Below are 14,240 nucleotides of genomic sequence, written 5' to 3' on the forward strand. Positions count from 1 at the left end.
TGTTTTACAAAACAAAAAAATAAGTAGGCCTATTACAAAACAAAAAACACCAGAAAAATCAGAGATTGTTTTTACAAGATAAGAAAAATACTTCTTACAAATCAAAAAACACATCTTACAGTACAAAACAAAAATATATCCTAAGAAATCACAAACTTTTTCTACAAAATACAAAATACGTGTTACAAAATAAAAATAATGTTTACGAAACAAAAAATATCCTAAAAATCCGAGATTGTTCTTACAAAATACTAAATACCTCTTATGAAGCATAAAATACTTCTTACGAAGCAAAAAATACTTCTTACAAACTATAAATTCATTTTAAGCAGTCAAAACTTCTTATTATAGAAAAAAAATAACACAAATAAATTCCAAGAAATCAGAGATTGTTCTTGTAAAATAAAAAATACCTCCTAAAAAAAAGAATTCTTACAAAGCATGAACTTATTCTTACAAAACAAAAACACATCCTAGACAATCAAAAATTCTTTTTACAAAGTAAAATATACATATTACGAAACCAAAAAAGTATTATTACAAAACAAAAATACATCCTAAAAAATCAGAGATGGTTCTTACAAAGTAAAAAATATTTACTAAAAAGCAACAAATAGTTTTAATAAAACAAAAATACATCCTAAGAAATTAGAAATTCTAATTAGAAAATTTAAATACATCTTAATAAAAAAAAACTACTCTCACAAACATAAATACAATCTAAACACTCACAAACTATTCTTACAAAATACAAAATACTTGTTACAAAGCAAAAATAATTCTTACAAAACAAAAACATAACCTAAAAAATCAGAGATTGTTCTTACAAAATACAAAAAAAATAAAGTACAATTACTAAAGTAACTGGTTTTAAGTTAAGTTCGTTTAGGTTAAGTTAGCTTGGCCGGCCACGCTAACCTAACCTAAGCAAACCTAACTTGAAAGCATTTAACTTAATGTAACCTAAACTAACCATGAAATTTAAAGCATCCAGACTTCAAAAGGTATTTATTCTTTTTAAAATTCTTATTATTTAAATAAGAATTTAATTCTTATTATTATTCTTTAAACAAATAATAATTTTTACAAAACGAAAGTACATCCTAAGCACTCAAAAACTATTCTTACGAAATAGAAAATACGTGTTACAAAACAAAAATAATTCTTACAAAACAAAAATGTATCCACAAAAATCAGAGATTGTTCTTGCAAAATACAAAATACATCTCACAGAACAAACAAATACTTCTTACTAAGCAAAAAACAATTCTAACAAAACAAAATACATCCTTAGAAATAATATATTCTTATTACAAAACAAAAATATAACAAAAATACATCTTAAGAAATCAGAGATTTTTCTTACAAAGTACAAAATACTTCTTGTATTTTGCTGAATTATATCTCATAACTCAGCAAGTTATATCTGCTGAATTATATCTCATTGGTTTTTAACAAGAAACAACAACTATTGGTACCAGTGGGTTCATCAGTTATTCCTATTACAACTGACACGTATATCAAACGATACCCCTACGGTAAAGAGGGAACTTTAAAGGTAAGATTCTTTCCAATTTCTACTTATTTCCAACAATCCTGCTGCTACTCAGCATCTGCTTGCTTCCTGCATTTTGCTTGGTTTCTCTATTCTGCTGTGCTTTGCTCTTATTGCTTCTTTGAAATGTCTACAAGGAGCCAATCTGCTGCTGCTAATTCTAGGCCTGCTAACCCAAGTAATCCTGCTATTGCTACGCCTAAGATTCAGACAGATATTAATAATTTGAAGAAGATGGCAAAGTCCATTGAAGAAAATGTCTTTAAATCCCTGCTTACTACTGTTACAAAGAGTATTCAGTCACAAGTTCAATCCCTTGGTCTGCCTATGAAAGGTGACAAAGTTGACCTTAATTTGGCAGTAAAGGACCTGATGTCAGGCTCCATCCAGGAAAACATTAAACAGATGGTCAGTATACAGCTTCAAGCAATGGACTTTTCTGGTAAAATTGCAGACATTGAAAAAAGCTTGCTGATCATGTTGCTGCTCAAACTGATCAACTTAAGATGCAAGAATTAAAAAATCAACTTATTGTATTTGGATTACCTGAGGATAGTACATTTGACAACCCTGAACCTAAGTTTTTGTCACTTTGCCAAGATAAGTTTTCTGGCATTAGTCTTTTGAACAGGGACATTGTGTTTGTGAAACGTATTGGAAAACGAGTTGGTAATAAAAATCGACCAGTTATTATTGAGTTTTGCTACCTGAGAGCACGTTTCTTGCTACTCAAAAATAAAAAGGACTTGAAAGGATCTGGTATGGTCATTATTGAGCCTTTGACTAAACCTAGACTTACCTTACTTTCACAAGCTAAAGCTCATTGTGGCAGGAATAATGCATGGGCTGTGAATGGTGATATTTTTGTTAAAAGTGGAAGTAGGGTACTCAAAATATCACCCATTGGTGACATTAATGCCCTTCCTGTTTTGCAAGAATCTTTTGCCAGTATTGTTTCAGAATGACTAGTGCTGCTTAACATAACTCTTCTCTTTACAACAAAATTTCATCTACTTAGTTATTTTTTTGCCAACTTTCCTTTTTTTCGCTTTGGCTTGTTCTTTTTCCCTTGTAATCAAAATGATTACATGCAGTTTGTTTTTTTAACTTATTTTCAATTATGCATTCTTCCTGTCCACACTAATTTAGCTTTATCTGTTTCGCCACTTTTCCTAATGTTGGATAATGAAAGTGGATGATACTCAAGATTCTTTTTCTTTCCTAACTAAACTTTCTCTTGATTCAGTGTGTTTTGATTCACCTTTTGTTTCTAGTGATGATAGTGAAAATGATCCTCTGTTAAAATCTCTTCATTAGTCTGATTGTTGTTCCCATTCTTATCAACATTACTTTGAAAAAGTGCTGCCCTCAATGTCTTCTGTTAAAAACTTTAATGTGAAAAAAAAAATTTAATGTGTTAACTTTGATTGTGCAAGGTTTAAGGTACAAATGGGATAATGTTCTGCAATATATTGGTGGTATCAACTGCCCTTATGATGTAGTAGGTCTCACAGAGACCTGGCTGTCTTTAACTGATGATATGCCTGTGTATGACCTACCAGGTTTTACCATACCACTCAACTAGATCTCTAACTAAGTGCTCTGGTGGTATATCCCTTTTTGTCAGAAGTAATCTTAATGTTGTGAGACGTTCAGATCTTGACAAGATTTTTGATCCAGTCATAAATAATGGAAGTGTGTATGCTTTGATTGTTGACCTGTCATGTGATACAGTAAGTTGTGACAATATTTGTTTATTTTATAAGCCTCCACCTTTCCCAATCGCGAAATTTTCTGAATTAATTGATGAAATGTATTCAGCTGATAAGCTTGCTTCAAGAAATGTTTTTATGCTTGGAGACTTTAACTGCAATTTATTGAAAATTGGGTGTGATAATGAGTCTTACCGTTTTTTTGAATCTATATTTTCCTCTGGACTTCTTCCTTGCATTTTCTTTCCTACTCGTGTTGATCCAGTCAGATCTTCTGCAACTCTGATTGACAACATTTTTCTGTCTTCTAAAAATGATATTAAATTGTCCTCTGGCATTATTTTCTCTGATCTTTCTGACCGTTTTCCAATTTATTGTTCTGTTCCCAAATTAAAAATGCTGAGCCAAGAGGATACCAGAGGTGAGTCTTGTTCAAGAATTTATAGTTAGAGCAATGTCCTTAACCTTATGTCTGATCTTAGTGCTAGTGATTGGTGTTCAGTAATGAATTCTGATAATGTTAATAGGGCTTCAGCCTCATTAATAAGTCGTTTGACCACACTAATTGAAAAAAAAATCCCCTAGTGAAATCTTCAAGTAAATATAAACCCAAGATGCCTTGGATGTTTCCTAGTCTTGTGAGATCAACAATGCAGAAGTCAGAGCTTTTTAAACTGGCTTGCAAAAGCCTTGATCCTGATGATTTATCAAAGTATAAGCATTATAAGAATGTATTAACATCAACAATTAGACTAGCTAAGAAGAAGAATTTTTTGTTGAAAATTCAGGAATGCAAAGGTAATTTACAGAAAGTTTGGAGTGTAGTTAATGAAGCTTTATCTCGTAGGAAACAATCAAAGAAACAGCCTGCTGCTTTCAAGAATGCATATAGTTAAACTATTGAAAAAGCAGCTGTACCTAGTGCCTTCAACTCTTACTTTACCACACTACCAACTGTTAAGACCCCCTCCTTTCCTAAACTAGGTAAATCTTCACCAGCTGAGAGAAGTATTTTTCTAACTCCTTGTACAAGCATAGAGATCTATGATTTTACTTCTTCTTTAAGTAGCAGTAACACAGCTGATTCGCATGGACTAACAAACCATGTGCTTAAGTCTGTTTCTTCTTATGTTGTTGAACCTCTTACCCATATTTTTAATCTATCTATTTCAAAAGGTGTATACCCTGATTCGTATAAAATTGCATAAGTACTCCCTCTTTTTAAGAAGGGTGACCCCAGCTTAGTTTCAAATTATAGACCTATATCAATTCTCCCAATTTTCTCGAAATTACTTGAAAAAGTTGTGCATAAGAGGCTTTTTTCATTCCTGTGTACTGGTGCTTCAACTGGAAGCGGTTCTGTTCTGTCTGATCACCAGTATGACTTCCGACCTAAACTCTCTACTGCATGTGCTCTAGTTGACGTTACAGAATTCGTGCGTGTTAACATACACAAGGGTCATTGTGCTCTAGGACTATTTATTGATTTTTATAAAGCTTTCAACATGGTAGATCATTTTGTCTTACTGGGAAAACTGTCTCCACTTGGAGTTCGGAGAATTGCCTTTGAATGGTTTAAATCTTACCTGTCTAATAGATCTCAGTTTGTGTGTTATAATGGGAAATGTTCTGATCTAGTTTCGGTTTCCAAAGGGGTACCTCAAGGCTCAGTGTTGGGACCACTCCTCTTTCTTATTTATATTAATGACCTTCCTCCATCTCCCAACCTTGATACCCAGACTGTTTTGTTTGCAGACGATAGTAATTTTTTTGTGGTTTCTAATGATCTGCCCTCTGCTGTTGCTAAGGCTCAGCTCCTGATCAACCATATACGTGATTGGTGTGAGCAGAACGGGATGCTGTTGAATAGCTCTAAGAGTAGCACTATTTATTTTCAAACCCCATACCATATGTCTGAAACTTCCCCGAAAATCTTTGTTTTTTATGGTACTGATATAATTCCCCAGTGCTCTTGTGTTAAACTTCTTGGTGTGCATGTTGATTGTTTTCTTTCTTTCAAAACTCATATTTCCTTTACACATTCTATAATTTCTCGTCAAGCGTCTATGCTTCATCGTGCCAATCAATTTTTTCCTCCCGATGTAATGCTTTCTCTTTACTATGCATTTGTCCTTCCTTATCTTTCTTATTGCTGCACTGCATGGGGCAATACCAACTATTCTTCCCTTCGGCAACTCCGAACAGCACAGAATAGAGCTGTTAAGGCAACTTTTCGCCTATCCCGACTCTCTCCCATAGCTGATCTTTACAGTGATACAGGACTAGATGCCTTAGATGTGGTTATCAAGAAGCAGAACCTAAAACTGGCTTATCGAGCCTTCAATTTCTCACTTCCTCCAAACATCATATCCTACTTTGATCGAGCATCAACACATAAGTGCCAGACTTTGCTTCGGAGCTCTGTTCACCAGTTTCGGCTGCCTAAAAGGCTATCCTCAGCTGCTCAGAGGTCACCAATTTATAGAGCAATTGCTCTTTGGAACTCTATTCCCAATCAACTTTCTCTTATCAAAAACTCTTCTTCCCTTTGCAGAAAAATATTCTCTAAGGCTTGAAGTAATTTCGTTTTTTTTTTTTATTTCTTTATTCATTTTGCTTTATCTATTTATTCCACTTTACTTTATATAGTTTTTTTAGTTTCTCCTCTCTTATTATGTTGAATGAGATTCGAACCCCGTTGTTCAATAATATTATTAATGGTTTGGATTAATAATAAATAACAGGACATTTTCAGTTCGGATAAAATTAAGTCAAAGGTTATTGTGTAGCAGTTGTTTTTTTTTTTTTTTTTTTTTTTTCTCGCATTGTGTTTATATTTTTGAGATATTGTTGTATTTTTTTTCCTTCTCTGATTGGTTTTGTGTGGATTTTGGGATTGATACGAGGACCTCTACAAGCTAAGCTTCTTGGGACCTCTAGCACTTAAGTGTATTTATGTATTTATTGTAGTATTTAATAAATTGAAATTGAAATTGAATTCTTACAAAACATTAAAGTACTTCTTACAAAGCAAAAAATAATTCTTACAAAACAAAAATACATCCTAGACAATCACAAATTCTTCTTACAACATACAAATATTTACTACAAAACAACAAAATAAGTCTTACTAAACAAAAATACATCCTAAAAAATCAGAGAATGTTTTCACAAAATACAAAAAAAATCTCACAAAACAAAAATACTACTAACTACTACTACTAACACTACTACTACTACAAACTATTCAAAGCCTCCCTTTTTACACCCGCCCACGAAGTTCCCATTTCCTTGAAATCTTTTTTTATGACATCTTCCCACCCCAGACGAGGACGACTTGCTTTCCGTCCAGCCCTTCACGGTTTGCCAAAAAGAACAATCTTTGGCCATCTTTGATTGTTCATCCACACAACGTGCCCTAGCCACCTCAACCTTTCTTTCATCATAGCCCTAGAGAGCGGTATTGAACCACATTTTTCGTATTTGCTATTATTTGAAATACGGTCAGTGAGCCGGATACCCAGAATAATCCTTAAGAAATTTCTCTGGAAAATATCCAGTAAATCTTTATCCGCTTTTCGGAGTGCCCATGCTTCAGAGCCATATTTGACAACTGTCATCAATGTAATACTTTAATCTTGGTTTGAAGACTTATCATCCTATTCTTCCAAACTTTTTTTATTTGTGAAGAAACACCCTGAGCCTTGGCTATTCTACTTTTAACATCTTGACTGCTCCCACCATCCTTACTAATAATACTACCAAGGTTAGTGAAGCTGCCAACCTGATTAATCTTTTCATTGTCAAACGTCACCTTTTCATATTCACTTATTCCTAGCCTTAGTGACTTAGTCTTCTTAATATTAATTTTCAAACCTATTCTAGCAGCCTGAACTCGCTAAACGTCTAAAACTTCATTCATTTTGCTCACACTTTCAGCTAGGATGCTTAAATCATCAGCATAATCTAAGTCAAGGAGACTTTTTCCTCTCCATTGAATCCTCTCGATAGAAATGTATTATTTATAGAAATAAGATAGAAATAAGCTGTTATTTTGCTTATAATCAACAGTGTGAGGGTCAATTTAAAATATATAACGTGAAATTTTTTCTTGTGAAGTCTTGATACTTTAAAATTCTTGGTTAGTTTAGGTTACAATAAGTTAACTGCTTTTAAGTTAGGTTCATTTATGTTAGGTTAGCGTGGTCGGCCAAGCTAATTTAACCTAAGAAAGCTTAACTTAAAAGCAGTTACTTTAGTATATATATTTAGTATTTTGTATTTTGTAAGAACAATCTGTCAATTTTTACAATATATTTTGTTTTGTAAGAATTATTTTTGTTTTGTAATACATATTTTGTATTTTGTAAGAATAGCTTATGAGTGTATTTTGGTTTTGTATGAAATATGTTTTGTTTCTTAATAAGTATTTTTTATTTTGTAATAAGAATTTGTGATTTCTTAGGATGTATTTTAATTTTGTAAGAACTATTTTTTGTTTTGTAAGAAGTATTTTGTACTTTGTAAGAACTATCTCTGATTTCTTAGGATGTATTTTTGTTTTGTAATTTTTAATTTTGGTTTCGTAAAAAGTTTATTTTACTTTGTAAGAAGAATTTTTGTATTGTCTAGGATGTATTTTTGCTTTTTAATTATTATTTCTTGCTTTTTAGGAATTTTGTTTGTAAGAAGTATTTTGTATTTTGTAAGAATAATCTCTTATTTCTTATAATACATTTTTGTTAATTTTTTTTCTGAAATTAGAATTTGTGATTTCTTAAGATGTATTTTCATTGTGTTCAAATTAGTTTTTTATTTGTAAGAAGTATTTTTAAATCGTAAGAAGTATTTTATATTTTGTAAGAACAATCTTGGATTTCTTAGGATATTTTTCGTCTTTTTTTTTCATTTTTTTTTTTTAACACGTATTTTGTATTTCGTAAAAACAGTTTGTGATAATTTAGGATGTAATTGTATAGGTGTATTTTGTAAAAACAATATCTGATTTTTTAGGATGTATTTTGTTTTTTAAGAATTATTTTGTTTTGTTTTGTAAGAAGTATTTTACAAATTGTTAGAATTATTTAATGTTTTGTATGTAGTATTTTTGGTTTTGTAAAAAGTATATTGAATTTTGTAAGACCAGTTTGTGATGGCTTGGGATGTATTTTTATTTCTTAAGAATATTTTTGTTTGGTAAGAAGTATTTTATATTTTGTAATACGAATTTGTGATCTCTTAGGAGGCAGTTTTGTTTTGTAAGAATGTTTTTGTTTCGTAAGATATATTTTATATGTTTTAAAAACAATTTTGGATTTTTTTGGATATATTTTGTTTTATAAGACCTATTTTTATTTTGTAACACATATTTTGTATTTTGTAAGAATAGTTTTTGATAATTTAGGATATAGTTTTGAAAGAATCTTTGTTTATATCTTAATAAGTATTTTGTATTAGGAATTCTGTGATTCCTGAGGATGTATTTATGTTTTGAAGAATTTTTTTTTGTAAGAAGTATTTTTTGTTTCGTCAGAAATATTTTTGTATTTTGTCAGAAAACTCTGATATTTTAGAATGTATTTTTGTTTTGTAAGAATATTATTTTTTGTTTTGTAGGAAGTATTTTGTAAATCCATAAAACTATTAAATGTTTTGTATGAAGTATTCTTTGTTTTGTAACAAGTATATTGTATTTTGTAACCAGTTTGTGATGGCTTACGATGTATTTTCTTTTTTTGAGAATAATTTTTTGTTTGGTTAAGAATTTGTGAGTTTTGTCTAATAACAATTTGTAATCTCTTAGTAGGCAGTTTTGTTTTGTAAGAGTTTTGTTGTTTTGTAAGAAGTATTTTTTATTTTGTAACAAGTATTTTGTTTTTTTTAAGAACAATTTATAATAATTTAGGATTAATTTTCGTTTTGTAAAAATTTTTGTTTTGTAAAAAGCATTTTGTATTTGTAATAAAAATTTGTGATTCCTTAGTATATATTTTTGTTTTGTAAGAATTTTAGCTTTGTAAGAAATATTTTTTGAAAGAAGTATTTTGTACTTCGTAAGAAAATTCATATTTTTATGTGATTTATTTTTGTTTTGTAAGAATTATTTTATGTTTCGTAATAAGTATTTTGAATTTCTTAAGACGAATTTATGATTTATTAGGATGTATTTTTGTTTTGTAAGCATTATTTTGTTGCTTTGTAAGCAGTATTTTTTGCTTTGTAAGAAGTATTTTGTATTTTGTAAGAACAACCTTTTTTTGTAATAATCATCTTTTGTTTTCTAACACGTATTTTGTATTTTGTAAGAATAGTTTATGATTCTTTTGGATGTATTTTCGTTTTGTAAGAATTATTTTTGTTTCTTAAGAAGCATTTTTTATTTTGTAATAAGAAGTTTTGATCTTTTAGTATGTATCTTTGTTTTGTAAGAATTTTTTTGTTTGTTGTGTAAGAACTATTACTGTTTTGTTTGAATTACTTTTTTATTTTTTTAGAAGCTATCTCTGATTTTAGGATTAATTTTCGTTCTTTAAGATTTTTTGTTTTGTAGGAAGTATTTTATATTTTTTAAGAATTATTTTTGTTTTGTAAAAAGTATTTTGTATTTTACAAGAACAGTTTGTGATTGATTAGGATGCATTTTTGTTTTGTTATATTTTTTTCTTTGTAAGAAGTATTTTTTGTTTTGTAAGAATTTTTTGTTTCGTAAGAAGTATTTATATGTTTTAAGAACAATTTTGATTTTTTAGGATACATTTTGTTTTATAAGACCTATTATTATTTTGTAACACATATTTCGTATTTTGTAAGTATGATTTTTGATAATTTAGGATGTAGTTTTGAAAGAATCTTTGTTTATATCTTAATAAGTATTTTGTATTAGGAATTTTGTGATTCCTGAGGATGTATTTAAGTTTTGAAGAATTTTATTTTGTTTTGTAAGAAGTATTTATTGTTGTTTGAGAAATGTTTTTGTATTTTGTAAAAACAATCTCTGATGTTTTAGTATGTATTTTTTTTCTGAAAGAATTTTTTTTGTTTTGTAGGAAGTATTTTGTAAATCTATAAAATTATTTAATGTTTTGTATGAAGTATTTTTTGTTTTATAACAAGTTTGTTGTATATTGTAACCAGTTTGTGATGGCATAGGATGTATTTTCTTTTTTTAAGAATAATTTTTTGTTTGGTTAAGAATTTGTGAGTGTTGTTTAATAAGAATTTGTAATCTCTTAGTAGGCAGTTTTGTAAGATTTTTTTTGTTTTGTAAGAAGTATTTTTTGTTTTGTAACAAGTATTTTGTATTTTTTAAGAACAGTTTATAATTATTTACGATTAATTTTCGTTTTGAAAGATTTTGTTTTGTTTTGTAAGAAGCATTTTGTATTTTTTAATAAAAATTTGTGATTCCTCAGTCTATATTTTCGTTTTGTAAGAATTTTTGCTTTGTAAGAAATATTTTTTGAAAGAAGTATTTTGTACTTCGTAAGAAAATTCATATTTTTATGTGATTTATTTTTGTTTTGTAAGAATTATTTTTTGTTTCGTAATAAGTATTTTGATATTTGTAGGAAGAATTTGTTATCTATAAGGATGATTTTTGTTTTGTTAGAATGATGTTTTTCTTTTTTAGAACTATTTTTTGCTTTGTAAGAAGTATTTTGTATTTTGTAAGAACTATTTTTTTTTTGCAATGATTATCTTTTGTTGTCTAACACGTATTTTGTATTTTGTATGAATAGTTTGTGATTTTTTTGGATGTATTATCGTTCTGTAAGAATTATTTTTGTTTTTTATTAAGCATTTTGAATTTTGTAATAAGAATTTTTGATTTTTTAGGATGTATCTTTGTTTTGTAAGAAATTTTTTGTTTGTTTTGTAAGAAGTATTTTTGTTTTGTTTGAATTACTTTTTTATTTTTTAAGAAACTATCTCTTATTTTAGGATGTATTTTCGTTTTCTAAGATTTTTTTGTTTTGTAGGAAGTATTTTGTATTTTTTAAGAATTATTTTTTGTTTTGTAATAAGTATTTTGTATTTTGCAAGAACCGTTTGTGATTGATTAGGATGCATTTTCGTTTTGTAAATTTTTTTTTGTAAGAAGCATTTTTTGTTTTCTAAGAATATTTTTTTATCTTGTAAAAATAGTCTCTGATTCTTAGGATGTATTTTCATTTTGTACGAATTAGTTTTTTATTTTTCAGGAAGTATTTTGCAAGAAGTATTTTATGCTATGTAAGAATTATTTTTGTTTTATAACAAGTATTTTGTATTTTGTAAGAACAGTTTGTGATTGCTTAGGATATAATTTCGTTTTGTAATGATTATTTTTTGTTTTTTAAGAAGTATTTTGTATTTTATGCGAGAAGAATTTGTGATCCCTTAGGATGCATTTTGGTTCTGTAAGAATAATTTTTTTGTTTCGGAAGAAGTATTTTGTAAGAACAGTTTGTAATTTCTTAGGATGTATTTTTGTTTTGTAAGAATTTTTTTGTTTCTTAAGAAATATTTTTTATTTTGTAATACGAATTTGGGATTTTGTAGGATGTATTTTCTTTGTAAGATATTTTTTTGCTTTTTAATTTTTTTTTGTAAGAAGTATTTTGAACTTTGTATGAATAATCTTTTTTTAGGATGTATTTTTATATTTTAAAAGAGTCATTTTCTCGATTTGTAAGAAGTATTTTGTATTTTGAAAGAGCAGCCTCGGATTTTTCGGATATTTTTTGTTTTGTGAAATTTTTTTTGTATTTTAACATGTATTTTGTATTTTGTAAAAATAGTTTATGATTTCTTAGGATGTATTTCTGGTCTGTAAGAATCTGTTTTTTGTAAGTAGCAATTTTGTTTTGTAAAAAGTATTTTATATTTTGTAAGAGCAATCTCTGATTTGTTAGGATTTTTTTTTGTTTTGTAAGAATAATTTATTGTTTTTTAGGAAGTTATTTGTATTTTGTAAGAATTATTTAATGTTTTGTGCGAAGTAGTTTCTGTTTTTTAGCAAATATTTTGCATTTTGTAAGAGCAGTTTGTGATTATTAAGGATGGATTTTCGTTTTGTAAGAATTATTTTCGTTTTGTAAGAAGTATTTTGTGTTTTGTAAGAAGAATTGGTGATCTCTTAAGATGCATCTTTTTTTACGAATTATGATGTAACAACTATTTTGTGTATTGTAAGAATAGTTTGTAATTGCTTAGGAGTTATTTTGTTTTTTTAAGAATTATTTTTGCTTTGTAAGAAGTTTTTTTAAAGAAGTATATTGTACTTTGTAAGGACAATCTTTGATTTTTTAGATTGTTGTTTTGTTTTGTAAGAATTATTTTTGTTTCGTAATAAGTATTTTGCATTTTGTAAGAATATTTTTTATTTCTTAAGATGTATTTTTGTTTTGTAAAAATAATTTTTTGCTTTGTAAGATGTATTTTTTTGTAGAAAGTATTTTGTATTTTGTAAGAACAATATCTGATTTCTTAGGATACATTTTATTTTGTAAGATTTTTTTTGTAAGAAGTATTTTGTATTTTTTAAGAACAGTTTGTAATTGTTTAGGTCTCTGAATAGCCAATGCGAAATTAGATTTAATGAAACCAAGTTTGCTAAGACCTTGCCAATATTTTCCAAAGACCAATAAACTAATGGATAAAATGTTTTATTGAAATAAGAACAAGTAGAATCTTAACATAAAAAATAAGCTATATACATTATTATACATTATAAATATCACTGAATAACTTTGGAGATTTTGTATCTGTTCCATAAGATAATTCATCTCTGTCTCTATTGATAGTGTCCTTCACTTACTTAGTAACCAGTAGAATAATCATTAATCCATTTGGATTCATTCCCAATTTCTACTGTGGTGTCAGCTAAAGGTTCATTATGCGTTTCATTATTGGTATTATTTGGTTCATTAACTATATTTGTTGGTACACGATCAATGGTAGTAATAATGTTTAAATTGGCTTTGTTTTCCATCAGTTCATCCTTATACCCCTGTTGTTATATTTTATACCAATACCCTTTGTATTTTGCTTTTGATTTCACTGTCTATTACCACATTATTTTGACACAGGTAACAGTTATGGCGTGTAGAAAATATGTGGTTTATGACATAAGTGCAGGAGTAAGCCTCTTCTTTTCCCTTTGCTTACATTTGAATACTAATACCGAATACGAATACTAATACACACACACACACACACACACACACACACACACACACACACACACACACACACCGATACACACACACACACACACACACACAGAATGACGGCAATAGTATCTATCAACAGGTAGCGTATTGCTAGAACCATGAACAAGAAGTTGAGCCTCATCATCAACTATGAGTCTTATATTTGCATTCTCTTTTAGCTATATCATGTCTGGATATCTCACTTTTGAATATCCACCACCAGCGATGTTGAATTGTTTTGGTAGTCTAAAGAAATTTAATCTCTTACTGTCATGAAAACGGACTCATACATTTCCAACAGTGTTACCATAAGTACTTGTTTCATAGTTCAATTATTTGTCTTTGCCCGCATTCAATGCAACGACAACCTTATCATGTGCACGCAATTTCTTCGAATATTGCATCTTTAAATTTTTAATATGTCGCAAGTGTTTATACTTCTAACATAATAAAGATACTGATCGAATAAATACAAAAAACCAGGTAGTGTTGACGACCTGGCATAGAGTACTACGGGTCGGCTGCATCAAAAAATATTAAAAACTATGTTAACCAGTCCAAATATTCTAAGTGCCAAAGAAATTTAATTTTTACATTTTTAAAATACAAACTGAAAATGGTATACAAATGGTATTCGTGATTTTTCTTTCTAGAAACCATATTTTTAATTGCATATTTATTATTTTTTTAATTTTATTTTCTTTTTTTCACTTTTTTTTATTTCTTTTATTTCAATGATATTAAGATGTTATACTCGGTGCTGTCAATGACCAACCATAG

The 14,240-nt window shown here is 28.5% G+C and overlaps 1 protein-coding gene across 1 annotated transcript in view; it reads left to right on the plus strand.

The window, feature by feature from the left end:
* LOC148945328 (tachykinin-like peptides receptor 86C) overlaps nucleotides 1-14,240 on the plus strand; it is a 668,425-nt gene that overhangs the window by 533,515 nt on the left and 120,670 nt on the right. The window lies entirely within an intron of this gene.

This window comes from Artemia sp. Qi Xiang Cuo, chromosome 13 (genome assembly GCF_049724085.1).
Source record: "Artemia sp. Qi Xiang Cuo chromosome 13, ASM4972408v1, whole genome shotgun sequence".
NCBI classification, from domain to species: Eukaryota; Metazoa; Arthropoda; class Branchiopoda; order Anostraca; family Artemiidae; genus Artemia; species Artemia sp. Qi Xiang Cuo.